The sequence below is a fragment of the Corvus moneduloides genome, chromosome 17 (genome assembly GCF_009650955.1).
Source record: "Corvus moneduloides isolate bCorMon1 chromosome 17, bCorMon1.pri, whole genome shotgun sequence".
NCBI lineage: Eukaryota > Metazoa > Chordata > Aves > Passeriformes > Corvidae > Corvus > Corvus moneduloides.
In genome coordinates, this window is record NC_045492.1 from 4,942,082 (window position 1) to 4,955,853 (window position 13,772).

General features: G+C 44.4%; 1 long non-coding RNA gene across 8 annotated transcripts in view; it reads left to right on the forward strand.

The window, feature by feature from the left end:
• LOC116452392 overlaps positions 1-13,772 on the forward strand; it is a 132,248-nt gene that overhangs the window by 94,394 nt on the left and 24,082 nt on the right. For 7 of the 8 annotated variants that reach the window (XR_004243478.1, XR_004243479.1, XR_004243480.1 and 4 more), the window contains 2 exons: positions 2,762-2,805; positions 5,379-12,705. This is a non-coding gene — a long non-coding RNA (uncharacterized LOC116452392). The remainder of the gene's footprint in view (positions 1-2,761; positions 2,806-5,378; positions 12,706-13,772) is intronic. The other variant, XR_004243482.1, reaches the window with a different exon arrangement.

The window sequence follows — 13,772 nt, forward strand, 5'->3', positions numbered from 1 at the left end:
GCTCTCAAAACAGTTTGCAAACAAGGGGAATATCTTTATCTCCCATTTACAGGATGGAATAAACTAAGACACAGAGCCACGACTAAACCTGGAAGTCAGGCAGTGCAAAAGAGCTGGAATTAGACCCAGATACCAGTCCCTGGACCACCCAGTGGAAAAAGAGTCTATTAGCTGCTAGCAGGCTCACAGACTCTCCTGGTGCTCCCAGATCCCAGCGGTGCCAACAGGAGTGGAGAGGGCAACCAATGTCGTCCCGTAAATCGCTGGGTGTTAATGAACTGCACAGCCCTGCAGCAGCCGTTTGTTTTTACCACCAAGATACATTATTTCATCCTTCCCCCCACCTCAGTGTCCATATTTTCCCTTTGACTCCTGTTATTTTGGTTCCATATAGCAAGTACATTCTTGGTTTTTTTCCCCTGTGTCCCTCCAGCCACCTTAGTTTGCCTTTTTTTTTCCTTCTTTCCCTTAAAATCTTTTTTTTTTTTTTTCTCATTCGGTGCACTAAGTGGATTTATGACCCATTTAGGCAGCTTACAGTGGCATTGCTTTTACAGTTCAGAGGCAGAAGGGCCATAAAAAGATTTACAGTTACAGCAAGAATCTGTTGCATATAAGTTCGAGATCCAAATTAGACAAAGGGAGCGGGGCTGTGTGAGTGGCCAGTAAAAGAAGCCTGGAAACAAAAACAAATGAAACTGCTGTTAGAGGAGGAGATTGGGGTGGGAGCAGAGAAGGAGGAGGAAAAGTTGCCTGTTAACTTCACGTTACTATTGCAACAGCTCTGTTAATTCTGTTATATAAAGCCCTTTTTCCTCCTTTTTTCCTCTCTCGATGTTGTTGTTGGACAGATTTCCTTTGCAAACACAAATCTCAAACTGGAGAGCAGCAGCTTCACACAGTAGTTGAGATTCCAAGGCAGATATTCCCAGGATGTTGGCAGCTGTTTTTGCTGCTGCTGGGACTCCAGGATACAAACACCAGAGAATAAGCCAAGTGGCTGAAGGAATAGGACTGTGGTCAGAGTGGAGGCCTTCAGGTTGCATTGCACGAGGATAGTCAGGCATTTAGTAGAAGCTGGAGACAGGGAAATAGATTTGATCCTCTCCCACACTAGATTTTTCTTGCTGATTTCAAAAGTAACAGAAGACCAGGCTTGACCAGATCCATAACAAGCTGAGGTAAAAGGGAGATTTTTGACACTGAAGGAACAGGTGTGGGCTGTGCTGATACAGCTACAGGGCTTGGCACTGGTTGGAATGCTGCTGGAGCCAGCCCAGGTAGACTGTGCTTACCCACAGAGATCCCCTCCACTGGAGTTCTTGACATTGTTTGGTCCCTTGGACCTTGTTTTTTGGTGTCTTGCCTATTCTTTACTCACGGTGGGCTCGTAGGTCTCCAGTAAAATTAGTGCTAGTGGTGGTGGAGAGTTCACTGGGATCCTGTGGATAAAAAATTCTCCTTAAAGATAGACCTTTAATCCACGTTCTTTGCTCCCACACATTCTCACATGGATGTTAATACTCAAGTTTCTGGATTTCTATAAGAGGAGAAAAGAAATCATAATGCTTTCCCTAAACCCTTCTAGATCTAGGTCTTCCTCCTTCAGAAGAAAAGTCTCCTAATAGGAAGAATGGCAATATTTTAGAGGGTTTGGCTGGTGTTTTCCTTTCTAGAGGAAGAGGCAGTAAGAGAAAAGTTTCAGCCTAAACCAGAAACAACATATCACTCAGACCCCTATTAAAATCCAACATCTAATTGGCAATTGCCAGCTGGACATCTCTTCCCCCTTTCCCCCTGCCCAGCCCAGTGTCAATCCATAAGTGCAGCTGGACCTCTCAGGGCTGCACCCGTGCAGTGCCTGCTGCTGGTTTTGTTTCCTGCACGTTCCCAGTGCTGGGCACAGCATCCCTGTGAGCTCTGCTGTGCCGCCAGCTGGCTCCCTGCCCAGCTGGTGTTCCGTGTGCCCCATCAGCCCCAACTGGCCAGGCACTCGGGGCACTGATGGATTTCCGTGGCTCGCTCTGGAGATTTTCAGCAGGACACTGAACTGTTCCCAGTTCTGCTGTGTCAGGGCTGTTCCTGTCTCCTCCTTTTTCAATCTCGCTCGCACTCCCTCTCGCTTCTGTCTCATTGCCTTTTTTCTTCTTCAGTGAGAAGGGCCTTGAACTTCTGGCAGAGACTTGACATATGAGAGGAAGCACTGAAAATGAGGAAAGACCGTATTTTATGAGTGATGGTTAAAATGTGTTCTGGAAGTACAATTTTTTTTAAGTTGAGTGTAGTCGGGTGGACAATGCAGCAATTTCCATGAAAAATTCTTAGAGTAGTAAAAGGTTTCATTTTTCTGGGGAAAAAAAAGATTTAAAATTAATACAGTCTTTTTACAGACTTACCATTTCTGTATTTCTTGTTGGTTTTTCCTATTCTCTCTTTTTATTCTTTTCATTCTTCTTTTATATTTATACAAGACATTTAACCCCCAGTTATAAAGTTTGAAGAAAAACTCAAACAACCAGTAAACTAGTAACTTTCCAACTTTAGTATGATTCTATAAATTTTAAAATCAAATCAGTATTTGCAGTTTGAACCAAGCTGGCAAAAAACCATGAAAACCATTACAGATCCATTTTGAAAAAGCCTACTCTTCTTTATAGAAATGGGTATATATTGATAGGAGAAGGTGGGTAGAGCAACCTTCTTTTTTTAATAAGAACACAGGAATTTGAAAGCTACATTTTGATGGCCATCAATGTCACAGGTCAAAACATCCAACACTGGCTGGGTCTGAGATCATCAGAAAAGGTAAATCAATTTTTCCCCTGTTGAAATTGTTTTGACTCCTTCCCGTTCTGTTGTACCTTCTATTCATCACCTGTTTCAGAACAGACAAAGGGTCATACAAGGGACTCGGTCACCCTCCCCACACCCTCCTATGCCCCTGATGGATCCCCTGTGGCTCTCCTGGGGAGCAGGAGGTGCTGCCATTCCCTACAGCCCCTGCACACACAGTCCCAGGGCAAATCCCACATCCCCAACACAGCCCAAGTGAGCTGAGTATCAGAAATTACTTTTACTTACCCAAGGAGGGGCCCCCACATCCCCTCTGAGCTGTTTTGCACTCTGAGAGTGCAATGTGCTCCGTAAACAAATAACCTGTGTTTTTTTAACTGGGTCATTATGAGCTGAGTCCTACCTCAGGCACGGGACGTGGGGAGGAAGTGGTGGGACCGGGAGCAGGAGGGGAGGCAGCGGCAGCCTCAGACCCAGAGGACTGTGAGGAAGCAAAATATGGAGAGCTGCCAGAACAAATGCTGAGCCTTTTGGGAAACCGTTCCGAGGTCTCGTGAAAAAGCCAGAGAACAAAGGGGTGAAGGAAGGCACTAATGATGCCAGACCTCCAGGAGAGCCCTTGGCCATGGGCAGGTAGCTCCAATCTGTGTGACCAGGTAGCACATTCCCATCCTACTCTGTTATCACAACTTTGATGAGGTTGTCTGTGGGCACTGAGGCCAGAGCCTCTGGACTTCTGTAGTCCAGGAGCATGAAGCATTACAAAAATGAATAAAAAAAAAAAAAAAGGGAAAAAAGAGCTTGAAAATAGCAGCAACTCTGTAAGTCTCTGTATGTGGTCTACCTTTTGAGGCTGGAATGAGTATCCTCAAAGGCACTTGTGTGGCTGACAGTCTGTGAGGCCTTGTCAAAGCAGAATGTTGTGTTAGAGAGAGCAACATCTGGGGATATTCCTGGATGTGTTTCCTCCCAGGCTGATCTCCTTGAGTTTATGGCCCTCTGGCTTGTTAATTAAATTTTATTTTGGGAGTTTAAATCATCGTGAAGACTCATTGTGAGAAAAAAATGTCCACCTCATCTTCTGCTTACTGAGAACTGATTCAAAAAAAGCTCATCTTTTCAAGCCTTGATTTTTCTAGAATTTTAATGTAATAAGTCCCCTTTTTATTCCACAAGTGCCTACATTCAATGTGGGTCTGAAACCTGAAGTTCCAAAGCCTGCAGGCGGCACCCAAGAGCACGGAATATGACTTCTCCAAGCTTTCTGTGTTCCTTGGCCAGATCCTGATCTCTGTCCCCTTACAAAGCTTTGCTGGGTGGCAGAGACAAAGATCTGATCCTGCATTTCAGTAAAACGAGGCTTCACTGATTTACAGCTGAAGAAAAATAATACCTGCCACAGTTCCTTTCTTCCCAGGGCTGATGGCTTGATTTTGTTGTTCAGTGGTCCATGGAAGGCTTTTTGGGTGCTGGCTTTGGGGCTGGTATGGTAATAGGGAGTGCCCATAACAAGCTGGGGAGCTGCAGAGCCTCACCCCGTGTACAGGAGCAGAAATGACTCACAAACACACCAAAGCAAAATGGGCAGCTACAGGCATACAAGAGCGGTACAGTAAATAGGATATCCTGCCAAAACACCATCTAAGTGGCCATTAATGGACATCTGAGTTTTGCTAAATAATTAATGTGTCTGTTGTGTTTTTTTCTTTATAGATCTTTCAAAGAATTTTGTTTCTATACCTTTGCATTTAGTTTCTGTTCCCTGAGTTGTTGCTTGTGAGCCTGTCTTCTCAAGCATTTATAGACATGGTCTGTAAGGCAGATTTCTAATACCAGTTCCTGTCTGTTATGGTCGAAAAGCATTTAGCCCCAGGTGTGTAAGGAGGCAGATAGCTCTCTTTGTTCTCCTGGTGTAGTTTGGAAACTGAGATGTAACCAGCTGAAGTGGGCTTGCCAAAGGCAAGCTATAGGTCTCTATTATAGGCAAGAGCAAGTCTTGTCCTTTGACTAACACAAAGGAAAACATTAATGGGGCTCTAAAATCTACTAAAATGAGCTGTCTGAATCCTGGGCCTCCAGGGGTTCTAAATAATACTCTTTTGTCCATCTCTACCCATAAAAAAAAATCTATTCTATTGTTGTCTGGCCTGAAAATATCAGTTTGTTGCACTGGCTTTGCAATCTCACTTTGCTGACTCCCACAATGCAGAAATATCACAGAACCACAGAAAAGTTTGGGCTGGAAGGGACCTTAAAAACCATCTCATTCCACTCCCCTGGGGCAGGGACACCTTCCACTAGACCAGGGTGCTCCAAGCCCCATCCAGACTGGACTTGGACACTTCCAGGGATGGGGCAGCCACAGCTGCTCTGGGAAACCTGTGTCAGGGCCTCCCCACCCTCGCAGGGATGAATTTCTTCCTAATAGCTAATCTAAACCTACTCTCTTTTGGTTTAAAAATTATTCCCTTTTGTTCTGTCTCTGCAAATACCATATACACTACAATATCATATAAATAATTGGGGGGAGAAATACTGGTAAGAACTAGTCCCCTCTGAATATAAGTTTTTATTTCCTTTTTCAGGTTTTCCTTTGTGTCTTTGTGGTTGGGCTGGCTCCTCCAGATGGCTGGAATAGGCTTTGTTTCTTGTTTATCACAACACCTGAATATCTGGAGAGTTTTGCCACCTTCATCCCAAATGCTGGCTGTTGGTTTGAGGAGGATGTCAACTGTTACACAGCAACTCATCCTTTTCATCACCAGCTATTTTCCCTGAGTACCAATTGACACTTTGGCTTCAGCTTGTAGTTCCTGAAGGGACATAAACCAATATAATCATAGCATCAGTGGCTGGTTCAAACACAGCCCAATGCTGGGGCAATCAGCTGGGCTGACGTTTTGGGTTGGTCCTTGCTGAAGATGGGGAGTGTTCAGCAACATCCACTGCAGATGTGGGTGTGGATCCAGGGAGTTTGGAGGCCATTGTTGAGTATTGGCCGCACCAACCCTAAAAGGTGGACATGACACTGAGTGCTCTTCTCTGCTCTTAAAAATAGCAGGTAAGTCACAAATGAAGGCGTGAGCTTAGCTCCAAATGATGGTCAATTCCCTGAAACAACCCAAACCTTTCACCATATCCGCTTAGGACAAGGTGTTCTTCCTCTTCTGAAGCACAAAGGAAGGAAATGTATCTTCAGGAAATGTTTATTTTACCCATGGATTGTCTGAAGCAAGGTTTGACAATACCCGGAAAAAAAAAGTCCCCATAAAGTTAATATAAAAATAGGTGGGGTTATTGACAAAATGCATGATTTTTATGAGCTAGAGAGAAGAAAATGTGGTGTAATGCTCTGTGCCAGCTGCTAAAGTGCAACCCGGCGACTGTGGTGCAGCTGATGTGTGACCTGTGGACCCTCCCGACTGCAGGCCAGGTGAGTCAGGGGACAGGTCCCTGTCCTTGTCCTCCCAGCCATTTGCACACCTTAACATAGCCACTCAAAAAGAGAACCAGTGAGATACTTAACAATAATAAATATTTACACATTGGAAGGAGAGCTGCTTCTTAGCGCCTAACCCTGAGGGGTAATTTAACCCTCCAAATCTATAGGAAGCCTCTTTCTTTCTTCAGACCCCAGGAGGTGTGTTAGGCACATTTCTTCTGAACACAGGCTCAACTGCCCCTCCTTTTTATTCCACTTTTCTTCTCCCAGCCATGGAGAGCTGTAATGGAAATCTTGAAGGCAGCTGGTCTCTGGAAAAGAACCCTATGAGATTTAATGCCTTGACTTAGAATGAAGGAGTTAAAAAGAAAATAAAAGAAATATTTAATTTAGTTCCTACAACAGAGATCTGCCCAGTGTCCTCCTCCCAGCCTTCCACAGAGACATCCCCTTGGTGGCTGCCTCATCCCAGGCTGGAATATCCTGAAATCCGCCACAGACCTGTGACCTCCTGCTCCTCCAGGCTGGCTCCAGTGAGCCACGCCGGGGCTGAGCTGCCTGAAATAGGCATGGAGAGAGGCTTCCACAGAAACCTCTAAATGGGTTTTAATGTCTCCCCGCCGTAGGATTCCCGGAATTAATTTGTGTCTGGCTTTTGAAATCAGGGATGTTGTGTTGAAGAAGATGGATGCTCCTAAGAAGTATTGGAAAGAATGAAGGGCTGACAGGGGTGGTTTATGAAGTGAGCCTGGCCATGGATGCAGAGTAGTAAATGTGGTTGGTTGATTGAGATCAGATTTTTTTTTTTGCCAGTGGCAACGCCCATGTAGTTTATTTATTTATTTTCCCCTTTCACTCCAAGGCACCTAACAACAACACTGTATTTTATAAATCCCTGTGATTATAAATCTAGAAGGATGTCATTCTCGATTTCCTCAGAGGCCAGGAGTCTGTCTCTACCCACAGGAGACGGATGGGAGAAGCAGCCAGCAAACCTTCTATATTATTGCAGAGAATTGCAGGAACTGGTTTTGGTTTACACCGCATGGGGAATGCGGAGTCTGCACAGAGCATCTCCATTTACTGCTTCCTCTGCGAGCAGCCAAGGCAGGATTGCTGACACTCCTTCCACACAGTTCCCGGGCAGAGAATGATGCCCTGCAAAAGATGCAAAGCCGCGGATTTGCATCAATTCTTTCTGTTATCCTGCTTTGAGGATACAGCCTAAAAAACATTAGAAGTGCTTCATACAACTGTGCAAAACTGGTGTGAAAGTCCAGGCTAGTTCAGCTGCTTTCTCCACTTCCACTCTGTGCCTTGTCCCAGCAGAATGGCTCCAAGAACTGCATGAAAAAAGCATCCCCTTGCTTTGTCTTGCAGGCAGCAGTGGCAGATGAGACTTAGAGTTCCACAAGGTGTGGGTAGCAAATAGAGATTGTTACTGCAGGATGCGGCAGGTTGTGCTGCAATGTTAGGAAGTGTTTTTTTCCACAGTCTAGAAGATGATTTTTAAAAGTAGGGGATTTAGTTTACATTTTTTCATGAGCTACAAGGTCAGTTGTGGAGAAGGAGCTGGATTTAGCTTCAGAGTCATCTCTCAGCTTTGAAGAAAGAAAAAACAACAACAGGAATGTTTGATTTTGGTGTTTTGCTTCATCTTCTTGCTGCCTTGGCCATGCGGCTGCTTGTGGTGTTGTGGGGGCAGCCCCACAAGGTCTCTGGTCCTTCCCTCCTCTTCCTATCATTCACCTCCTCCCCAGCCCTACCAGAGTCAAATATAAACTTTCTTAAAATGAACACAAGATTCATTCCACTTGACCAAGCCTGACTTCCCAGAAAACAAACAGAGAGGCCAGAGCCAGCCAGCCCCCTCTCCTGGAGCTGCCAGCCTCCAGAGAGCTGCCGGGTGACCCAGAGGAGTTCTGGGCTTTTTGTAGTGAAGAGGGTGGGAAGGAGAGGGAGCCCACCTAAAGGATTTCTGGGGTCTGCTGTAAAATCACAATGTTGCCAGGTGTCTTAATTGTCACAGTTCTGATTTTTTTCCTGTTTCAGTCCCAGTTGGATAACTGGACACAACTGTTCCCCTGCCCCGGAAATGGACCCAAAGGAATCAGGTCAGTAGGATCTATTAGTGCTGTTGATAGAAGAGGGTTCTTCAAAACCCAGCACTTAAACTAAACCAAACAGGGCAAAAGCCAATTGCCTTTTTTGACCCTTTTTACTGTTATCTTTTGTTTTCAAGGGGCAATCATTTAAACTACAAAGGGGAGATTTAGATTGTTCGTTAGGAAGCCATTCTTCCCTGTGAGGGTGGTGAGGCCCTGGCACAGGTTGCCCAGGGCAGCTGTGGCTGCCCCATCCCTGGAAGTGTCCAAGGCCAGTCTGGATGGGGCTTGGAGCAACCTGATCTACAGGGTGACATCCTTGCCCATGGCATGGGGTTGGAACTAGATAATCTTTAAGATCCCTTCCAACCCAAACCATTCCATGATTATTTTTATAAAAATGAAAAAAACAACAAAACAAAAACAAAACAAAACCCCATCCTCATAGAAACTGTGTATATTCATTAAAAGAATGACTAAAAAATAAAGAAAAGAATATGCTGAGCAGTTTTCCAACCCAGTTTTGCCTCCAGAGTGGATTGACTTGGTTTCTGCTATGCAGAGGTCACTCAGTACTGCACTGACCGGGGTGTGCCAGTGCTGTGCCCGTGCTGTGCCCTCTGCCAACGACAATGGACAAATGAGTGGACACTGCAAAGGCTTCAGCTGCTGCTCTCCACGGCAGCTCTCCCAGACTCCAGACTTCCCCTGGCCTCTGTGCCAGGTCTCATCTGCAAGGGACACTCTCTCTGGCAGATTACTCGAGGCAGTGAAGCTCTGTGGTGCAGCTGCCCTAAAACCACAGGATTGTGACCTTTTGGACTTGATGTCTGTGCTTTTCTTCTTAGACTCCCAATCCTGCAGGTGTTATCCCTGCAATTCCCTGGGAGCAGCTGTGTGCAGGTGATTCTCTCTGAAATAGCATGGGAAAGAAACAAGCATAGACAAAATAATAAATACACCTGTATAGGCCTCCCTTTCCTTGCAGGCAGGAGATGTTTTGGGACCTAGGTCAGAGTTATCTGATATGTCCCGGATCCCCTGTCCCAGCACTCGTCACCTTCTCTAGCTGACGATGTTTATCTGCCTTTCTTTTCCCAGGACAGGTATCTTTGATCTCATCTGGTCTCACTGTTAAACACCCTCTCTTGCAATGAAAGCATGAGCTTCTGATCCTCTCTAATCCCAAAACATCCTGTGTGATTGAGTCTCTTGACTTTCTTCATCCTACAAGCAATATCTAAAGTTATTTAAAAAAAAAAAACAAAAAACAAAAAACGAACAAAACAAAAGACCAAACAAACCCCACCCCCCCCCCCAAAAAAAAAAACAACGAAAGGAAACTACATAAGAGAGTCTTTACACTACAGCAAACCTGCTCTTTATGGAAAAAAAAATATCTTGAACTAAGCCAGCTGCAGCATTCCCTCCTGAGAGCTGAGTGCAGAAGGCAGCTCAAACACCTTCCTCTGTGGGTCTTCTCTGCCTATGCTGATATTTGCAGGCAGCTTTAATGAAGACAAATATAGTTAATGAGGACTGGACAACACTTCTGCAAATTACTTGCGTGCTGCTAAGGATAGCATTCCAAGTTTAAAAATAAAAATCAAGGGAAAAGGTTTATTTTCATGTTAGATTTCAATTTGCTGCTATTTTCTTTTTGTCTTTACTATCTGCTGTTTTCCTCTATAAGCATTATCTATTCAAGACAGAAGAGATTAAAGCTAATTGTCAGGCCCCTCTGTTTTTCCTTCTTACTGTTTTATCTCCTAAGCAACTTTATTTGGTACAAGACAAATAATCTGAATTCCTGAAGTCAGAAACATGGAGTGGGAGTCCGGGAAACTGGCTGCTGATCTAATGGAGTTTTTGCAAGTGTGGTTATGGTCAGAAACTCTAAATATGGCACCGTGTTACTGTACACACGGTGACTGCACCCTGTGCGTCAGGGGCTGAGTCACAGCGCTGTAGTTTACTGACAAAAATATGTTTTACTACTCCTGGTAGTGAGGAGTTGATAGAGCTGGGAGTGAAAGTGTTGAGCTCGTTGCATGGTCACCAGCTGAATCACAGAATCATGGAAGGCTTTGGGTTGGAAGGGATCTTAAAGACCCTCTCTTTCCATGGCAGGGACACCTTCCCCTATCCCAGGGTGCTTAGAATGGGTTGGGTGCCTGACCAGGTTTTGCTGGTGGTGAGGGGGGGTGAAGCAGCAGAAGGGACAGGATTTGGCAAGTGGATGTTGGGATGTTGGTTGGCTTGTCTGGCATGAAGAAGCCTTGGAGGAGAGATCCCTTCTTGGTGATGCCTTAGGTTTTAGCGTTTATGTTTTTCATATCCTGTACTGCCTAGTGTGTAGCTCTGAAACTTCATACAGACTGTTAGCTACTGTTCTCTCATGCTGGTTAGATATACATATCTGTATCTATTTGTTACGTAACAAACCCTCTCTGGGCCTGAACTCAAGGACACCTTGTTGTCCCAGGCCCTGAAATAGGTAAACTGAGCCTCTGGACAGGGGGAACAAATTTGGGGTAATTATATCATTGTCTGAAATTATAATTGGAGAATTACGCTTGGTATGCAAATGGACCAAACTTATAAAAGTGTGAAAACCCTGTGACCTGGGGTCCATCTTGGGTGTAGCCTCTTGACTGCCCAAGGTGTACCTTTGAAGGCCCTTCAAATAAATACCTGCTTTTATTCTCTTAACCTTGTGTAGCCTCTGTTTTCAGGTAGCCACTTCAAGGCATCACTGGCACCCCATGGCGAGGCTGCATGAGGGGAGCACAGTCAGGAGAGCTGTGATGCCCGTGGCCATGATTCTCCTGCTGTGAAAGTTCTGGAAGAGTTTTCTTTCCAGCACCCTGCAGAACAGAAGTGTCTTTCCAAGCCTTCATGGAACAGAGCTGTCAGCCTGTGGCTCCCTCTCCTTCCGCTGCAGGCTCTCTCCACCAGCAAATGGACCAGCAACAGTTTGATTTTTTTCAGCTTTTGAACTGAAGTGGCTTGATCTGAATGTTAACTACAGAATCTACTTTAATATAATATTTTTTCTCCTAACAGAGCCCCTTTCTTAAAATTTTTTCAATAATAAGTATCCACCAAGGAGGAGCTCAGCTGGCATTCCCATACTGTCCACATTCATCCTAACCTTTAGTATTTACTGACTCATGCAGTATGCATCTGAAGGAGTTATTAATGGAAAATATTAAAGGAATTTAGTTTAATATTTGGTAAATAGGAGGTGTCTTTTCTTTGTGCTTGGATTTGTGTTTCAAATGTCTATGTTTGTGTTATTTTTATTAATATATTTCATGGGCTGCTTAATAATAGTAACAATTAAGATAATAACAATAAATACTAATAATACTGAGCTCTTCTGCTTTTCATCTAAGGAGGTCAAGACTCAAGGGTGTACCTCTGGGGCTGGTATAATGTAGATCTGATCTCCTCCTGTTATTTCTTTCTGTGGAAAGTTAGGAATATCATGTGAAGATCAGATCACCTCTATTTTGGCCTCTGGAATGTCTCTTAGGCATTATAAATGCCAGTAAGAAACATAAAATTGCAAAGAAAACAAGCACCAGGACATTGAAAAATATAACCACAAATACTGACCTATTTGGGATTTTTTTTCTGATTTAGCAGAATTCTATTAATACTGTAATTAAAGCTATTTTGTAGCCTGGGGGCTTGGGCACCTGGCTCTTATTAGAGCTGGATCCGTAGCATGTGGTGAAAAAGGCCAAGAGGACAAGAGAGGAGATGGCCCAAAGGAGAACACAAGAGGGCACAGTGGCACCTGTGGTGCACTTATTGTTCTCTGGCTTTTTGAATTGTTGAGGGCAGGGTGAATTCAGAGCTCTGTTTACATGACATAAATAATTACGGTAACAGAGTTCATTAGTGGGAACAGTAAAAATTTAATTTTGTCAACTTGGAGTGGATTATTTACTAGAATTTTTTTTTTTTTTTTTTTTGTGTGGCTCAAAGATAGATGTGATGACTGTGTCATATAAGGTCAATATGGCAATAAGCCCCGCTGCAAGTTTGACAGAATTAATGTGGGCAGCCAGTAAGAATGTACTGATTGTATTAAATGAGGTACAAAATGCACATTCCAGGCAGGTGTTTCTGCACTTTCCTCATCAATTCCACTCTTCTTGTACCGTATTGTGCTGATGGAAACGAATTCTGTGATTTCAGAAACAAAGGACGCTGATGCTGCTTTTCATTTTCTGCCCAAGGAGAATAAATGTTGGTGCAAACCTTTTTTCATGTGGCTGCCCAGAAATGACCCAAGTGAAGCCAAGAAGCTGAACATTAAGCAACCTCCCCCTGGTGATGTTGCTGAAATGAGAGGTCAGTGGTGAAAACTTTCTTCTGGAAGAGTTAATGGTGTAAATAGATATTTGTGAGGAAATGATACAGAAATAAGCAGGACCCTATCTCAGATGTGAGGTTGAAGTTCAGAGATCACAGTTGTCCTTAGATGTCTCAGTGGGCAAAGAGCGTCCCCGTGCCATGATCACCTGCCTGGGTGGGTTTTTGTGAGGGGAGAGCTGGAGGAATAAGTCCAGCAAAGAGTTGCAAACAGCCTTTTTCGGATTTTTTCAGTGTTTCTGACGCTCACAGGAGGTTACAGGCTGGGCCTTTACTATGGGAATTGTGGTTGAACCCTCTGAAGGCTGTAATCCATGACATGGCATTATTTCACAATGAACATCCACCCCTTTTTTTTTTTTTAAAGAATCCCTTGTCCTGAGGTCTCCCATATACATTATTTGTAAGCACAACTTCTCCTCCCATCCAAAGCAGCCTCTGGGGGTTTCTCTCCCTCCCAGAAGTCAATCAATCCAGCGCTGTACGCGGAGCCACGGAAGGAAGATGCGATACTACAGTGCACACAACAAAGTACAGAAACTAGATCATTAACATCTTCATATCCTGCCCTGACATCTCACAAATTATTTTAGACTTCATAGCCAATGTAAACAGGTTTGTTTTCAACTCCCCTAATTGCCTGCTAATTGAGAGCAGATGCAGGCCTTAACTTTCAGCAGATAAAGAGCAGCCTCTTCTCTGGGGCTTCGCATCTATCACGAGGTCTCTGACGTGTGCTCTGAGCTTCTCTGGTTAGTGATGCCGAGGCAGAGGGGGATTGGAATGGCTCCTCTTGCCTGAACCTCAGTGAGACAGACGGGAAGACAGAGCTATGGGACTCATCAGTAACATCATCATCATTATTGTTTCATTTCGTACTCCAGTGCACTTTCTGCAATGGCACAGGTCTCCTTCTGCGGGGGAGCTCTCCGAATTATAGATGGGCTTCTCGTTATGATAGAAATCACTGGGTTTATGAAAAATGCATTGCTGTCATGTTCCATTATCTACTTCCTCCCATGCTGCAATCCTGTAGCTTGCAAGTC